The sequence below is a fragment of the Mustelus asterias genome, chromosome 9, assembly GCF_964213995.1.
Source record: "Mustelus asterias chromosome 9, sMusAst1.hap1.1, whole genome shotgun sequence".
Lineage (NCBI taxonomy): Eukaryota > Metazoa > Chordata > Chondrichthyes > Carcharhiniformes > Triakidae > Mustelus > Mustelus asterias.
Genome location: NC_135809.1, coordinates 117,733,329 through 117,752,924, shown reverse-complemented (window position 1 = coordinate 117,752,924; position 19,596 = coordinate 117,733,329).

The window sequence follows — 19,596 nt, the reverse complement described above, 5'->3', positions numbered from 1 at the left end:
ATGCTGCTGTTATATTGATTGGTAAAAAGCGAGAGACAATTATCGTAATTGGATGATGTTGAAATTTAGTTCATTTGATATCCATAATAGCAAGCTTTGTCCAACTGTTCCCAGTATTTGCATAGTCCCCACACATATTTGAGAACGTAGACGAATGTGCATGGGGAGAAGGTGCAAGAAATGCTTAGCAGAAGGCAACATATGATAAACCCATGGAATTGTTCATGGGAGCTAAGACCAAGCGTAGTCTTCAGGCGAAGTAGGGTTGGGGGGGGGGGGGGGATGGCGGGAGTGTAAATAATTGGATGAGGTTGTGCAGACGAGGAATAGGGTAACAAAGTATGATGAGGTATGTGCAAATGTAAGATTAAAAAAAAACCTATAATTAGTGTGGCTAAAGCACAATTCCTTTTCTCCATCAGAACCATTTTGCTACTGCTTTCCCCTACACCTCTGTGAAGTACCTTTACTCCATATTGATGGCTGTATGCTTAGCTGTGTAGTTCTGAAGCTCTGGAAATGCTTCCCTGCACCTCTCCTTGTCTCCACATTCCTTTCTTTAAAATGTTCCTTAACAGCTATGTCTTTGGCCAAAATCTTGGTCACAACTCTAATACCACTTTATTGGCTCGGTGTCACATTCTGGCGGATAATACTCCTGTATAGCACACTGGGACATTCATACTATGTTAAAAGTGTTGTATGAGCATAAATTTTCGTTACTGTACTTTGAAGATGCTATAAATGCAAGTTACTGCTGAGATGTTATTGTCTTAAATTTCTTGGTTCCAAAAATATAGTTAATCCCTGATATTTGGAGATGGTTTTGTAATTATTAATCAATATGGGACAGGATAGCAACAATGTCTGAAATGTTTACAGAGATGCTGACGAATAGGTGAGTTGGATGATCATGTGAAATGACTAAAAAAATGAAAAATTCTGTGACCATTTCAAGATCTTTTTCTGAAACATATTTTAAAACATCATTGACAATCCAAATGTCAAAACATAGCTGGTAAAATATCTTCACACAGAACGTTGTGACAATATGGAATTATGGAATACATTCTGTCCCGTAACTTCATAGATGTACAATCCATTAATGTTCTTGAAATTGAACTAGATGCTTACTTCGTAATTAAGTGGTATAAAGAATGGAAGTTTGGGAATTAAAAACATTCCAAGAAAGCATTGATTCAATATCCATATTGTTTATTCCTGTTCGTCTGTCCAAATATAATTAAATTTTCTCACTATCACCTGGGTTCTACTAATATTAAAATTGAGCTATTTGGCAAAGTTTAAGGTAGCAGTGATATACTTTGAGGTGATGCATGTAACCTTGCTTCTTGATAAGAAGTGGATACCTTTTATGTAGTAGCAAGTTACTAGGGACAACACAATGGCACAATGGTTAGCATTCCTGTCTCACAACACTAGGGACCCAGGTTCGATTCCTGGCCTGGGTCACTGTCTGTGAACATAAGAACATAAGAAGCAGGAGTAGGCCATCTAGCCCCTCAAGCCTGCTCCGCCATTCAATAAGATCATGGCTGATCTGACAGTGGGTTCAGTTCCACTTACCCGCCCGCTCCCCATAACCCTTAATGGTTAAAAATCTATCTATCTGTGACTTAAACACATTTAACGAGGTAGCCTCTACTGCTTCATTAGGCAGAGAATTCCAAAGATTCACTACCCTCTGGGAGAAGAAGTTCCTCCTCAACTCTGTTATAAATTGACTCCCCTGTATTTTGAGGCTATGCCCCCTCGTTCCTGTTTCCATTGTAAGTGGAAATAACCTCGCTGCTTCTACCCTGTCTAGCCCCTTCATTATCGTATATGTCTCTATAAGATCTCCCCTCAACCTTCTAAACTCCAATGAGTACAGGCCCAGTCTACTCAATCTCTCCTCATAAGCTAACCCCCTCATCTCCGGAATCAACCTGGTGAACCTTTTCTGTACCCCCTCCAAAGCTAATATATCCTTTCTTAAATAAGGGGACCAAAATTGTACACAGTACTCTAGGTGCGGCCTCACCAGTACCCTGTACAGTTGCAGCATGACCTCCCTGCTTTTATACTCCATCCCTCTCACGATAAAGGCCAACATTCCATTTGCCTTCTTGATTACCTGCTGCACCTGCAAACTGAGTTTTTGTGATTCATGCACAAGGATCCCCAGGTCCCCCTGCACAGTAGCATGTTGTAATTTTTCACCGTTTAAATAATAGTCCATTTTACTATTATTCCTTCCAAAGTGGATAACCTCACACTTACTAACGTTATACTCCATCTGCCAGATCCTTGCCCACTCACTTAGCCTATCCAAATCTCTCTGCAGACTCTCTGTGTCCTCCACGCAATTTGCTTTCCCACTCATCTTTGTGTCATCCACAAACTTTGTTACCCTACACTTGGTCCCCTCCTCCAGATCGTCTATGTATATGGTAAATAGTTGAGGCTCCAGCACCGATCCCTGCGGCACACCACTAGTCACTGATTGCCAACCAGCAAAGCACCCATTTATTCCGACTCTCTGCTTTCTGTTAGCTAGCCAATCCTCAATCCACGCTAACACTTTACCCCCAACTCCATGTACCTTTATCTTATGCAGCAAGCTTTTGTGAGGCACCTTATCGAATGCCTTCTGGAAATCTAAATGCACCACATCCACCGGTTCCCCTCTGTCAGCCGCACTCGTTATATCCTCAAAGAATTCCAGTAAATTAGTCAAACATGACTTTCCCTTCATGAATCCATGCTGCGCCTGCTTGATTGAACCAGTCTTTTCCAGGTGTCCTGCTATTTCTTCCTTAATGATAGATTCCAGCATTTTCCCACCTACGGATGTTAAGCTAACCAGCCTGTCGTTACCTACCTTTTGTCTACCTCCTTTTTTAAACAGTGGCGTTACATTAGCTGTTTTCCAATCAGCTGGCACCTCCTCAGAGTCCAGTGAATTTTTATAAATTACAACTAATGCATTTGCTATTCCTTCTGCCGTTTCTTTTAGTACCCTGGGATGTATTCCATCTGGACCAGGGGACTTGTCTACCTTTAGTCCCACTAGCCTACCAAGCACTATCTCTTTAGTAATAGTGATTGTTTTAAGGTCCTCACCCCCTACAGTCCCATGACCGTCAATTATTGGTATGCTATTTGTGTCCTCCACTGTGAAGACCGACACGAAAAATTTGTTTAAGGCCTCGGCCATTTCCTCGTTTCCTATTATTAAATCCCCCTTCTCATCTTCTAAGGGACCAACATTTACTTTATCCACTCTTTTCCGTTTTATATATTTGTAAAAACTTTTACTATCAGTTTTTATATTTTGTGTTTTCATAATCTATCTTTCCTTTCTTTATTGCTTTCTTAATAGTTCTTTGTTGTTTTTTAAAGCCTTCCCAATCTTCTAGTTCCCCACTAATTTTGGCCCCTCTGAATGCATTGATTTTTAATTTGACACTCTCCTTTATTTCCTTAGTTATCCATGGCTGGTTATCCCTTTTCTTACATTCCTTCTTTTTCACTGGAATATATTTTTGCTGAGTACTGAGAAAAATCTCCTCAAAAATCCTCCACTGTTCCTCAACTGTCCCACCAATTCGTCTGTGTTCCCAGTCTACATTAGCCAACTCTGCCCTCATCCTATTGTGATCCCCCTTGTTCAAGCAGAGGACACTGGTTTGGGACCCTACTTTCTCACCCTCCATCTGTATTAGAAATTCAACCATATTGTGATCACTCATTCCAAGAGGATCCCTCACAAGGAGATCATTAACTTTACCTGTCTCGTTACACAGGACCAGATCCAAGATAGCTTGCTCCCTCATAGGTTCTGTAACATACTGTTCGAGGAAACTATCGCGACAGCATTCTAAGAACTCTTCCTCAAGTCTACCGCGTCCGACTTGAGTTGACCAATCAATATGGAGGTTAAAATCCCCCATGATTATTGCTGTTCCATTTTTACATGTATCTGTTATTTGTTTGTTTATATGTGTGCTATCATATCCTCCCCGTGTCAGTGTGGGTTTCCTCTGGGTGCTCCGATTTCCTCCCACAGTCTGAAGGATGTGCTGGTTAGGTGCATTGGCCATGCTAAATTCTCCCTCAGTGTGTCCGAACGGGCGCCAGAATGTGGCAACTATGGGATTTTCATAGTGTCAATCATTGCAGTGTTAATGTAAGCCCACTTGTGCCACTAATACTTAAACTGGAGTGTCATGGTTTTAAAAAAATGCCAGTGATCATTTCTAGGTATGTTTCATCAAGCCATTTAAAAAAAATCTTTGGTAACCATTTTTATTCCTCTTCATCTTCTCAAAGGCTCCTATAATTCAAGTGAATGATATTCAAACTTAAGCATCTTAACCTTTTTTCAAACTCATTTCAGGCAATTGAATTCATATCAAATAAACCCACTGCCAATCAAATTTTTAAAGATAATTTATCTAGAAAGAAGTCTGCAAAATGTTAAGTGCCAAAATAATTACTCTAATATATCAATGTTAGTTATTATTTTTATTTCAATGTGAGAGTTTAGGGCAGTAGGATTAATGTAGGATTAATGTAGCACAGAGCCAGGAAAAACACAATAGGCCACATGGCCTCAGTTGATGTTGTAAATTTAACAAATATAGAATTTTATTTTTTTTAGAAATCATAGAAACCCAACAGTGCAGAAGGAGGCCATTCGGCCCATCGAGTCTGCACCGACCACAATCCCACCCAGGCCCTACCCCCACATATTTTACCCGCTAATCCCTCTAACCTACACATCCCAGGACTCTAAGGGGCAATTTTTTTTTAACCTGGCCAATCAACCTAACCCACACATCTTTGGACTGTGGGAGAAAACCGGAGCACCCGGAGGAAACCCACGCAGACACGAGGAGAATGTGCAAACTCCACACAGACAGTGACCCGAGCTGGGAATCGAACCCGGGACCCTGGAGCTGTGAAGCAGCAGTGCTAACCACTGTGCTACCGTGCCGCCCATTATTACACCTTGTTATGAGCTTCAAGACTAGGTTTTGCACTCCTGTTAGAAATTGTTAACATTTAAAGAGAAATTGGAACATCTAGTCATTAAGTGAAAGAACTACACAACAAGATTTCACTTTTTAAACAGAATTTTTTTTTACTATATATAAAAAAATGAACAAAGCAAGCACAATAATATTATAGTTTATGACTACTTATGCTCTGAATTCAGTTCTATCTTTTACTTCCCCCAAGAGTTTCCATATATATTCCAAGAATCTAGAAGGTTCACTCATTTCTTTATGGACTATCCCACAAGGTAAGCCACAGCCCTTCAGAATTCACTTTAATTCTTCTCAATGTTTCAGCTATTCTCTGACCTTATATGTTATAAAGAACAAAGAACAAAGAGCAGTACAGCACAGGAAACAGGCCCTTCGGCCCTCCAAGCCTGTGCCGCTCCTTGGTCCAACTAGACCAATCGTTTGTATCCCTCCATTCCCAGGCTGCTCATGTGACTATCCAGGTAAGTCTTAAACGATGTCAGCGTGCCTGCCTCCACCCACCCTACTTGGCAGCGCATTCCAGGCCCCCACCACCCTCTGTGTAAAAAACATCCCTCTGATGTCTGAGTTATACTTCGCCCCTCTCAGCTTGAGCCCGTGACCCCTCGTGATCGTCACCTCCGACCTGGGAAAAAGCTTCCCACTGTTCACCCTATCTATCCCCTTCATAATCTTGTACACCTCTATTGGATCTCCCCTCATTCTCCGTCTTTCCAAGGAGAACAACCCCAGTCTACCCAATCTCTCCTCATAGCTAAGACCCTCCATACCAGGCAACATACTGGTAAACCTTCTCTGCACTCTCTCCAATGCCTCCACGTCCTTCTGGTAGTGTGGCGACCAGAACTGGACGCAGTACTCCAAATGTGGCCTAACCAGCGTTCTATACAGCTGCATCATCAGACTCCAGCTTTTATACTCTATACCCCGTCCTATAAAGGCAAGCATATCATATGCCTTCTTCACCACCTTCTCCGCCTGTGTTGCCACCTTCAAGGATTTGTGGACTTGCACACCTAGGTCCCTCTGTGTTTCTATACTCCTGATGACTCTGCCATTTATTGTATAACTCCTCCCTACATTATTTCTTCCAAAATGCATCACTTTGCATTTATCCGGATTAAACTCCATCTGCCACCTCTCCGCCCAATTTTCCAGCCTATCTATATCCTGCTGTATTGCCCGACAATGCTCTTCGCTATCCGCAATTCCAGCCATCTTCGTGTCATCCGCAAACTTGCTGATTACACCAGTTACACCTTCTTCCAAGGTTATGGGGATCCTTCTATTAGTTTAGGCTAAGTGACCCTTCAACTTTTACTGAATACCTCATGAATCTGAATGCCTCAGCCCCTTGGTCAGCTTACCAGCAGATACTCTGGTGTCTTCTTACAGTTTCCAAGCTGACTGCTTTTTCCCACACGTCTCTATGAGGATCACTGTAGGTTTCATCTTCTAGCTGCAAACTAGGGAAATCCTCAGTCTGCTTTCTTCCTCAAGAAATCCAAACTGAGATTGAGCTCCACCCACATTTCACGTGGTGAATGATAAAGTTAATATTTTCTCTGCTTAATGTGCAGATCTGACTAACAATCATCTCCTGTTGGCTCTCCCAATCCAGTAAGTTGCAGCCTGCAGCAAAGAAAAAAACTTTCTTTTGTTTGTTTTCTTTTCTTTCTTCTTTTCTTTCTTCTTTTGCTGAGAAAACACCCAGATAATCTAATAAAGCAGAATCATGGCTTCATTAAAGGGAAATAATCTCTGACTAATTTATTAGTAGAGGTTTTCAAGGAAGTCTCAACCAGAGTGGACAGAGGGGAACCAGTAGTTGTGTTGTATTTGGACTTTCAGAAAGCATTCAACAAGGTACCTGACAAAAGGTTAAGTCATAAGATATGAGCTCATGGTGTTGGGGGTAGTATTTTGGCATGCATAGAGTTATGGCTAATCGGCAGAAAATGGCAATGGGGATAAGGGGATCTTTTTCAGGTTGGTGTCCTGTACCTGATGGGGTTCCACAGTAATAAGTTCTGGAACTACAATTGTTTACAACATATATGAATGATTTGGAAGAAGGAAGTGAATGTACTATAGACAAATTTGCAGATGAAACGGAAATAGGTGGAAAGGCAACTTGTGAGAGGGATGCAAGCAATTTATAAAGGGATATTGATAGGTTAAGTAACTGGATAAAACAATCTGCAAATGGTGTATAATGTGCGAAAATGTGAAGTTGTTCATTTTGGAAGGAAGAACAAAAGAACAGTATTATTTCAATGGAGAAAAGCTGCAGTAAGCTGCAACACAAAGGCGCTTGGGGGGTACATGCACGGTACACAGAAAGCTAGCACACAGATGCATTAGGTAATCAGGAAGACTAATGGAATGTTAGCTCTTATTTCAAGGGGATTGGAGTATAAAAAAGGAAAGTCTCACTGCAACTGTACAAGACACTGGTGAGACCACATCTAGCGTGCTGTGAGCCATTTTGGTCTCCTTATTTAGGGAAATATATTATTTAAATGGAGGCAGTTTGGAGAAGATTCACCAGAATAATGTCCATGATGGAGGGATTGTCTTATGAGGAAGGTTAAGCAGGTTTGGACTCTTTTCATTGGAATTTAGAAGAATGAGAGATGATCTCATTGAAATATTTAGGACTCTTAAGGGTCTCGACAGGGTAAATACTGAAAGGATGTTAAACTCACATGGGAGAGTCTAGGACCAGACGGTATAGTCTCAGAATAATCGGGTGCCTATTTAAGACTGAGATGAGGAGGAATTTCTTCTCTCAAATGGTTGTGAATCTTTGGAACTCTTTGCCACAGAGAGCTGTGGGGTCAGGGTGCTTGTGTATATTTAAAATTGAGATAGAATTTTGATCAATAAGGGAATCAAGGGTTACGAGGAAAGGGTAGGAAAGTGGACGTGAGGAATGGTGGATTAACTATGATCTTATTGAATGGCGGAGCAGGCTTGAGGGACCAGACGGCTTACTCCTGTTCCTATTTCTTATGGTCTTATAACTTAAAAAAAAACGTTCCCCCCATAGCCTACCTCTATGACAATGCAATATGCTTTGGGATGGTCCCAAATTAGTGTGGGTCAATAGAACCCAAAATGTAACTTCAATTCCTGCCATGCATTTGGGTTTTTACAATGCCTGATCAAAAACAAATTACAAAAGATAATGCAATTTCCTAGCTTGTGATTATCAAGGAACATATGTTAATCTTTACAACATTAGGTTAAAGTGCTTGATTAGAGTTTCTACTTTGTGTTTTGAGTAGTGTGTGCATCTCATTTCATAGGAAGGCAAACTTGCAGAAGGATAGCTGCAAGGCACAGGAACTGTATGACAAAGTGACACAGTGATATTCTCCAGACAACCATTGTTTAATTTTAACATCACAATAGCTCTAGGGATTGGGTGAAGGGATTTGTTATTGCCATTCTTGGGAAATTAAGAAGGGAGAATATTAAATCGGGACAGGTTAATGCTTTAAATGTTGACAAAGTAGGAAAGAGTTACTTTCTGAAGGGGCAAGTAGCTGCTATTTCTTTTCAATTGAATGATAATTATTACAAATAGAAGTAGAAAATAGTTATAATGCACAACATGTTGAGGCTGGGATCAATTGAAAATTTCACAGCTGTGATTGATAGGCACAGGTATTGAGGGGTTACAGAACTAAAATGGGTTGGTGGAGTTGAGATACAGATCAGCCACAATCCAATTGAGGGGTGGAGCTGGCTTAAAGGGCTGAATGGGTTACTGCTGTTCTCATGTTGGTAAGCATCTGAAAAAAACACATAGGTAATATTTCACGTGGAACAATAAATGTTTCATCCTTTCCATGATTCAAGTTTTTAAGATTACATTATCACAGATACATTAGGAAACAAGATGAATCCATTCCTCATTGGATCGATTGGCAAGAGTTTCAAAACATGAATTTTGTTCTTAGTTAATTAGTTTAAGAGCAGATCAAATTCAGTGCAGTTCACCCATGCACCTTTGCTTAGATTACTTTAAAGTTACTGATACTTATTTGCTGTATATTGTTTACAAAACATCCCTATCAGCGGATAATTTTACACTGCTGTATATGTGATAGGTTTCATTTGAAATAATCCGACTAATCTTTTGTTGAAATAATTTGAATGTCAAGCATAATGGTTGCTGGCTGTTCCAGTGTAGTTTGATTCTATATACAGAATCCGTCATTTGGCAACAGACAACTAGAAACATCGGATTGAAATATTAGTAGCGAAATAAAGAAAGACTTGCTTTTGCAAAGGGGAAATCATGCTTGACGAATCTATTGAAATTCTTTGAGGATGTAACTAGTAGAGTTGACCAAGGAAAACTTGTGGTTTATTTAGACTTTCCGAAGGCTTTTGACAAGGTCTCACACAGCAATCTATGATGTAAAGTTAAAGCACATGGGATTGCGGGTAGCGTCTTGAGATGGATAGAAAGCTGGTTAGCAGATAGGAAGCAAAGAGTTAGCATAAATGGGTCTTTTCTGATTGGCAGGCAGTGACTAGTCGGGTACCACAGGGATCTGTGCTAGGACCCGAACTGTTCACATTATATATTAGTGATTTGGAAGAGGGAACCAAATATATTACCTCCAAATTTGCAGATGACAAACAAAAGAAAGGTTATCAGAGGGGGGATTAGGCAGCCATGGCTGACAAAGGAAGTCAGGGAATGCATCAAGGCAAAAGAGAAAGCCTATAATGTGGCAAAGAGTAGTGGGAAGTCAGGAGATTGGGAAGGCTATAAAAACAAACAGAGGATAACAAAGAGAGAAATAAGGAAGGAGAGGATCAAATATGAAGGTAGGCTAGCCAGTAACATTAGGATTGATAGTAAAAGTTTCTTTAAATACATTAAAAACAAACGGGAGGCAAAAGTAGACATTGGGCCGCTCCAAAATGACGCTGGTAATCTAGTGATGGGAGACAAGGAAATAGCTGAGGAACTTAATAAGTACTTTGCGTCAGTCTTCACAGTAGAAGACATGAGTAATATCCCAACAATTCAGGAAAGTCAGGGGGCAGAGTTGAATATGGTTGCCATCACAAAGGAGAAAGTGCTAGAGAAACTAAAAGGTCTGAAAATTGATAAATCTCCGGGCCCAGATGGGCTACATCCTAGAGTTCTAAAGGAGATAGCTGAAGAAATAGTGGAGGCGTTAGTTATGATCTTTCAAAAGTCACTGGAGTCAGGGAAAGTCCCAGAGGATTGGAAAATCGCTGTTGTAACCCCACTGTTCAAGAAGGGAACAAGAAAAAAGATGGAAAATTATAGGCCAATTAGCCTAACCTCAGTTGTTGGCAAAATTCTAGAATCCATCGTTAAGGATGAGATTTCTAAATTCTTGGAAGTGCAGGGTCGGATTAAGACAAGTCAGCATGGATTTAGTAAGGGGAGGTCGTGCCTGACAAACCTGTTAGAGTTCTTTGAAGAGATAACAAATAGGTTAGACCAAGGAGAGCCAATGGATGTTATCTATCTTGACTTCCAAAAGGCCTTTGACAAGGTGCCTCACGGGAGACTGCTGAGTAAAATAAGGGCCCATGGTATTCGAGGCAAGGTACTAACATGGATTGACGATTGGCTGTCAGACAGAAGGCAGAGAGTTGGGATAAAAGGTTCTTTCTCAGAATGGCAACCGGTGACAAGTGGTGTCCCGCAGGGTTCAGTGTTGGGGCCACAGCTGTTCTCTTTATATATTAACGATCTAGATGACGGGACTGGGAGCATTCTGGCCAAGTTTGCCGATGATACAAAGATAGGTGGAGGGGCAGGTAGTATTGAGGAGGTGGGGAGGCTGCAGAAAGATTTAGACAGTTTAGGAGAGTGGTCCAAGAAGTGGCTGATGAAATTCAACGTGGGCAAGTGCGAGGTCGTACACTTTGGAAAAAAGAATAGGGGCATGGACTATTTTCTAAACGGTGACAAAATTCATAATGCTAAAGTGCAAAGGGACTTGGGAGTCCTAGTCCAGGATTCTCTAAAGGTAAACTTGCAGGTTGAGTCCGTAATTAAGAAAGCAAATGTAATGTTGTCATTTATCTCAAGAGGCTTGGAATACAAAAGCAGGGATGTACTTCTGAGGCTTTATAAAGCACTGGTTAGGCCCCATTTGGAGTACTGTGAGCAATTTTGGGCCCCACACCTCAGGAAGGACATACTGGCACTGGAGCGGGTCCAGCGGAGATTCACACGGATGATCCCAGGAATGGTAGGCCTGACATACGATGAACGTCTGAGGATCGTGGGATTATATTCATTGGAGTTTAGGAGGTTGAGGGGAGATCTGATAGAAACTTACAAGATAATGAACGGCTTAGATAGGATGGACGTAGGGAAGTTGTTTCCATTAACAGGGGAGACTAGGACGCGGGGGCACAGCCTTAGAATAAAAGGGAGTCACTTTAGAACAGAGATGAGGAGAAATTTCTTCAGCCAGAGAGTGGTGGGTCTGTGGAATTCATTGCCACAGAGGGCTGTGGAGGCCGAGACGTTGAGCGTCTTCAAGACAGAAATTGATAAATTCTTGATTTCTCGAGGAATTAAGGGCTATGGGGAGAGAGCGGGTAAATGGAGTTGAAATCAACCATGATTGAATGGTGGAGTGGACTCGATGGGCCGAATGGCCTTACTTCCGCTCCTATGTCTTATGGTCTTATGGTCTTATGACACAAAGTTGGGTGGGAGAGAGAACTGTGAGGAGGATCAGCATGATTTCGACAGGCTGAGTGAGTGGGCATATGCATGGCAGATGCAGCATAATGTGGACAAATGTGAGGTTATCCACTTCGGTAGCATTAAAAGGAAGGCAGATTATTATTTAAATGGGTGTAAATTGAGAGAGGTGGATACTCAGTGAGACCTTAATGTCCTTGTGCATCAGTCACTGAATGTAAGTGCACAGGTACAGCAGGCAGTAAAGAAGGCAAATGTTGGCCTTCATAGCAAGAGGATCTGAGTATCTGAATAGGGATGTTTTACTGCAATTGTACAGGGCATTGGTGATGCCGCACCTGGAGTATTGTGCGCAGTTCCGGTGTCCTTATCTGAGGAAAGATGTCCTTGCTATAGAGGGTGTGTAACAAAAGTTTACCAGGCTGATTCCTGGTTTGGCAGATCTGTCATATGAAAAGAGACTAAGTCAGTTAGGACTATATTTATTGGAGTTTAGTAGAATGAGAGGGGATCTCATAGAAACTTATAAAATTCCAACAGGATAGATTCAGAAATAATGTTCCTGATGGTGGAAGAGTTCAGAACTAGGCAGTTTGAGAATAAGGGGTAAATCTTTTAAGACTGAGGTGAGGAGAAATTTGTTCACCCAGTGGGTGGTGAATGTGTGGAATTCACTCCCACAGGAAGTAGATCAGGCCAAAACATTGTGTGATTTTAAGAAGAAATTAGGATTAGGGATCAAGGAATATTGGGGGAGTGGGGGGGGGGGGGGTGGAGAGGCAGGGTGAAGATATTGAATTTGATGATCAGCCATGATCAAAATGAATGATGGAGCCGGCTCAAAGTGCTGAATGGCCTCTCCATGCTTCTATTTTCTAGATTTCTATGTTTTTATAGCACTTTTCAGGATCACTGGAAGTATTAAGGTGCTTTACTGATGAAGTACTTTTGGAAATGCAGTCACTGTTGTAATGTAGGATCAGTGGTAGCCAATTTACACTCAGTGAGCCCCCACAAGCAACAGTGTGAAAATGACCAAGAACCTGTTTTCTGTGATGGAGGGATAAGCAATGGCCAGGACACCAGATAACTCCCCTGTCCTTTTCCAAAAGGTGCCTTGAGATCTTTTAAGTCTACCCTTGGTTTTACATTTCATCAGGAAAACAGCAACTCCATCACTGATTTTTTTGCCCTGGAGTGGGACTTGAACCCAGAACCATGTGAGTCAAAGGTACTACCAATTGAGCCACAGCTAAAACACATCAACCACCGTTGATAAACGTCCCATTTTACTTCTGCAGACTAGACACAAAGAGAAATTCATCATTGAACAATCAATGTTATCAGGAATGGGCAATAAATGCTGGCCTAACCAGCGATGCTCACATCCTTTCGATTAATAAACACAAAACTCAACAGTTACGTGAGTAATTAAGGATTCTGTCACTTTGAAGGATTGGGAAAGGGAATGTCTCTTTCTCCAGTCAGAACTTGCTAGACATAGACATAGAATAGACATAGAAACCCTACAGTGTAGAAGGAGGCCATTCAGCCCATCGAGTCTGCACCGACCACAATCCCACCCAGGCCCTACCCCCACATATTTTACCCGCTAATCCCTCTAACCTACGCATCCCAGGACTCTAAGGGACAATTTTTAACCCTGGCCAATCAACCTAACCCGCACATCTTTGGACTGTGGGAGGAAACCGGAGCACCCGGAGGAAACCCACGCAGACACAAGGAGAATGTGTAAACTCCACACAGACAGTGACCCGAGCCGGGAATCGAACCCGGGACCCTGGAGCTGTGAAGCAACAGTGCTAACCACTGTGCTACCGTGCCGCCCTGCTGAAATGTGACCAAACCTATCATCTGAGGTGACACGGTGGCACAGTGGTTATCACTGCTGCCTCACAGCACCAGGGACCCACATTCGATTCCCGGCTCGGGTCACTGTCTGTGTGGAGTTTGCACATTCTCCCTGGGTCTGTGAGGGTTTCCTCCAGGTGCTCCGGTTTCCTCTCACAGTCCAAAGATGTGTGGGTTAGGTGGATTGGCCATGCTAAATTTTCCCTTAGTGTCAGGGGAACTAGCTCAGGTAAATGTATGGGGTTATGGGGACAGGGCCTGGGTGGGATTGTGGTCGGTGCAGACTCGAGGAGCCGAATGGCCTCCTTCGGCACTGTAGGATTCTATGATACTTCTATGATCCTGTAGCAAGATAGCTAGACTGGAACTGAGTGCTACAAGCACAGAAAACAAGTATGCCATTCTTGCAGTGTCGAATTTCCTCTTTAGTGTTAATTAACAATAAGATTATGAGATATATCAAACATGAAACCAATGCAACAAATTTAAACTGTGGAAAAACATTTCTGTCCAGATTACATCAATATATAGAATGATTGCAAAATTCAGTGGAGAATTTTAAAGTGATCAACTCCTAATACTCCTATTTGCCTGTTTGGATGCTAAGTGCTGCCTTGAGGAGAATTTGGAGACTATTGTCATTAAATTTTTAAAAAGTGCACTTTATCTATCTGGTGAGCTGGTTGCTAGGGAGCAGTGTAAAATGTATTAAATACACATTGGAGGCAGCAATAAATTTTACTATGTCCCCAAGACAGGTGGTTAGGTTTGCTATAACAAAGCTTTTGCCGCACTAACTTTTCTTTACAAAAGGTCATATGACAAGCTGCATTTTGTGCTTCCCTCAATAAAATGAGGCACCTGAAGTGTTGGTTGTGTTTTTTCTCGGCTCATTTCCCCGGAATAGCATCTGTGTTATATAATTACAACATTGTCATATTCATTTTAAAAAGATAGCAAATAATATGGCACTTACAATTTTTTTTCTAACCTTATTATCCATATTGCGAGCTACTGACTTGAGGAAAGCCAAACATGGCAGGACTGTTAATGTAAGTGTCAGAACGTCACTTAACACTTCTAAAATGACTTTTCACCTCATCTCACAAGATGAAGAAGCCCTTCAGCCCACTTGATCTTATCCCTCCAGAATACAGCAACTATTTGCATTTATCTTTAAGGTTCATTTGAAGGAGTGTTTTTAAGGAGTGCAGAACAGAAAGTCAGAGAGTTTAATGGAGGGAATCGCGGAGCTTTGTGCCCAGACAGCTGAAGGCACAGCCACCAATGGGGGATGCACAGGAATACCAACCGTCTTCCCTTTAGTTAGTATTCACTTGTTTTCTAAAAGTGTTCAGTGCTCTGGCCTTAATCACCCTGCCCATCAACCCTCGCCAACTAACTGAAAAAAAACCCTTGCCAAATGTTGATTAACCTGTTAAAAATATACTTCCTGAAGTTTGTCCTCAATTTAGCCTTCTGTATAGACAAGGTGTCATATTACTAGCACAATCATAGAATCATAAAATCCTTACAGTGCAGGAGGCAGCCATTTGGCCCATCGAGTCTGCACCAACCACAATCCCACCCGGCCCCTATCCCCATAGCCCCTCGTATTTACCCTCCCTGGTAAAGTTATCAATAATACATTAATGTTTTTGACAAGGTTCTCATATATGCAATCTAGATTTGGTTTATTCTTTTATACAATATAGTTGTCCAATATGAACATATTATCTTTAAATTTTAGCACACTCCCATTAATGCATCATTTGTACGTAAAAACAATGCAATCCAAATTGTATTTATTCTGATGTTTTCTTCTGTGTACTCACTAACAATAGTCAATGTTTATGATATAAATAGTTGGAAGGTAACAGGATGCTCTGCAGTTTTGTGCGCTTTAGTCATTTTATCTTAGCCACCATAGTGTACAAACTCAGAACCTATGACAAAACTATTTAGAATCATAATCACTCCTGATGTTTTCAACTGGGATCCTGATCTGATTTTTTTACATTTATAGGAAGAACGGGAGAATTCCATTAACTTAGAATGATCCTAATAGTGACGATTAATTCATTACAGAAATGATTAGACTCTGCATTGTCTAACTTTGTATTTCAAAGTAAAGTTTAAAGTTTATTTATTAGTTACAAGTAGGCTTACATTAACACTGCAATGAAGTTATTATGAAAATCCCCTAGTCGCCACACTCCGGTGCCTGTTTGGGTACACTGAGAGAGAATTTAGCATGGCCAATGCACCTAACTAGCACGTCTTTTGGAATGTGAGAGGAAACCGGAGCACCCAGAGGAAACCCATGCAGACACGAGGAGAACTCATGTTCTAGCTCTCTGCACAGTGACCCAAGCAAGAATCGAACCCAGGTCCCTGGCACTGTGAGGAAGCGGTGCTAACCACTGTGCCACTCATTTCAGGTAATCTTCAGATTAATCTTCTCGGTCATCCTGTCAGCTGGATGCAATTCAAAGCTGATCTTTAAATATAGAGATATCAAAGTTACAATGTGCTTTAAGGATACCATGTATGCAAAATTAGCTATAAGTATTGTTCTGTGCAAAAAGAAAATGTGTAGATAAAGCAAAATGATGTAAGTGAATGCACAAAGCATAGTAAATAAAATTGGTGAGTTACAGGTGCAGATTATCACATGGAAATATGATGCTGTTTTGGTAACAGAGACCTGGCTCAAGGAAGGACAGGAATGGGTGTTAAATACTTCTGGGTACAAGGTGCTCGCAAAAGATAGGAAACAAAAGAAAGGGGGAGGGGTGGTGATATTGGTTAGGGAGAGCATTGCAATGCTGGAGAAAGGCAATGTCCCACAAGGACAGAATAAATTTGGCTAGAGCCATGGAACAAAAGGGGTGCAATTACATTGCTCAGCATAGTCTATAGACCAGCAACTAGTGAGAAGGATGTAGACAAACAAATCTGCAGGGAAACCAGAGTAGTTTATTTATAGAGTAGTTTTAATGGGGGACGTTAATTACCTGAATCTAGACTGGGGCAGTGGTAGTGTAAAGAGCAGAGAGGGGCAAAAGATACTGTCGAGGAAAATTTTCTACAGCAGTACACGTCCAGTCCAACAAGAAAAGATGCAATGTTGGAAATGAGGTGGGCCAAGTAGATCAAGTGTACGTGAGGGAACATTCCTAAGGTTTAGGAAGATGATAGAAAAGGAGAATAGGATATCCAGAGTAAAAATAATTAACTGGGGGAGAGCTGACTTCAATGGGATGAGAATGAAGCTGGATTGGTTAAACTGGAACAAAAGATTGATGGGAAAAACTGTAACTGAAAATGGCCTACGTATGGGCTACCGTCTGGACACAGTTAAGGGATATCCCCTTAAAAGGGAAAGGTCATAGGGCAAACAAATCCATTGTTCCCTGGATGAAAAAGGAGATAGAAACTATGATAAGGAAAAAAAAGTGTGCTCATGACAGGTTCCAGGTAGAACTTACAATTAAAACCAAGAGGAATACAGAAGGTTCAGAGGGGAGGTGAAGAAGCACATTAGAGAAGCAAAGAGGGAGTATGAGAAAAGGCTGGCAGCTAACATAAAAGGAAATTCCAAAATCTTCTATAGGCATATAAATAGTAAAAGGGTGGTAAAAGGAGTAAGCCTAATTAAGGATCTGAAAGGGGATTTACATATTCGGACGGATGCATGGCTGAGGTATTAAATGAATACATTGCACCCATCTTTACCAAGGAAGCTGATGCTACTCAGGCCATGGTGACAAAGGAAGAAACTCTATCACTAGAAGGGTTCAAAATTGATATTGATAAAGAGAAACTGTCGGTATTTAAAGTTGACAAGATCCTAGCACTAGATGAGATGCATCCAAAGATATTGAAAGAAGTGAGAATGCAAATTGTGGGGGAACTGTTCATAATCTTTCCCTAGACTCAGGGGAGATGGCAGAGGGCTGGAGGATTGTAAACATTACATCCCTGTTCTAAAAAAGGTTGTAAGAATAAGCCCAGCAATTACACACTAGTCAAGTTAACTTCAGTGGTGGGGAAGATTTTAGAAATAATTATTCAGGATAGAATTAGTAGTCACATGGAAAAATGTGAGTTGATTAGGAAGAGCTAGCCTGGATTTCAAAAGGGGAAAATTTTATTTAACAAATTTGCTGGAGTTTTTTGGAAGAGGTGACAAAGGGTTGACGAGGGTAATGCTGTTGATGTGGTGTACATGGACTTTCAAAACGTATTCAATACAGTACCAGACAGACTTGTGAGAAAAGTTATAGCTCATGGAATGAAAAGGACAGTAGCAACGTGGATACAAAATCATCTGAGTAATAGGAAACAGGCAGCAATGGTCAATGGATATTTTTTGGGCTGGAGGAAGGTTTGCAGTGGAGTTCCTCATGGTTGGTATTGGAACCCTTGGTTTTCTTGATATACGTTAATGATCGAGATCTTGGTGTGGGGGACAATTTCAAAGCTTGCAGTGAAACGTGGAACCATTGTAAATTGTGAGGACAGTGAAGCGCTTGAAAAGGATGTGGACAAGTTGGAGTCCACAGATAGGTGGCAGATGAAGTTCAATGAGGAAAAGTGTAAAGTGATGCATTTTCGTAGGAAGAACATGGAGAGACAATATAAAACCAGGGTTACAATTCTTAGGGGTTTGCAAGAGCAAAGGGACTTGGGTACATATGAGCATGAATCATTGAGGGTGGCAAGACAGCTTAAAATTTATTTATTAGCATCAGAAATAGGCTTGCATTAACACTGCAATGAAGTTACTGTGAAAATCCCCTACACACTCCAGCGCCTGTTCAGATACACTGAGGGAGGATTTAGCATGGCCAATTCAGCTAGCCAGCACAACTTTCGGACTGTGGGAGGAAACCGGGGCACCTGAAGGAAAGAGACACGGGGAGAATGAGCAGACTCCGCACAGTGGCCCAAGTCGGGAATCAAACCAGGTCCCTGGCGCTGTGAGGCAGCAGTGCTAACCACTGTGCCACCCTCACAGGTGGAGAGAGCAGTTAAGTATTATTAGGAGCATAGAGTACAAGAGCAAGGACGTCATGTTGAACTTGTACAGGACACTAGTTAGACCACAGCTGGAATATTGTGCACAGTTCTGGTGTCGCACTTTTGAAAAGATGTGAATGCACGCGAGAGAGTGTAGAAGAGGTTTAAAAGAATGGTTTCAAGGATGAGAAACTTCAGTTATGAGGATAGATTGGAGACGTTGGGACTGTTCTCCTTGGAGAGAAGGTTAAGAGATTTGATAAAGATGTTCAAAACCATGAGGGGGCTGAACAGAGTAGATAGGGAGAAACTATTTCTGCTTGTGAAAGGATTGAGAATGAGAGGACACAGATTTAAGGTGATTTGCAAAAGAAGCAAATGTGATGTAAGAAAAAGCTTTTCAACAGTGAGTGGTTGGAGTCTGGAATGCTCTGCTTGGAAGTGTGGTGGAGGCAGGTTCAATTGAGGTATTCAAGAGGGCATGAGATGATTATTTGAATAGAAATAATGTGCAGGGGTACAGAGGAAAAGCAAGAGAATGGCACCAAGTCATAATGCGCATCTGGAGAGTCAGTGCAGACAATGAATGACTGGATGGCCTCCTACTGCGTAATAATTCTGTGATTCTTACAATTTTTACCGACTAAAACCAGGATTCTCAGAATCCTAGAAATATTATTCCTCACCTAAAACACAAAAGGAACTAGTTTCTTCAGTTAATGTCCGATTGACTGGTGCAAACAATTGTGCAATCTTTATTGTTTTAATTTTTCTTGCATTCAAAAATGTTAATTCATTGTGCACTAAACTCATGCATTTTAAGAATATTTACATATGGTTTGTGCACTGCATTTTATTTTTAAAAACTTTTACATTCAGATAAATGCTGAAGGGAAACATTTTAAGAGCTTAAGGGACAGG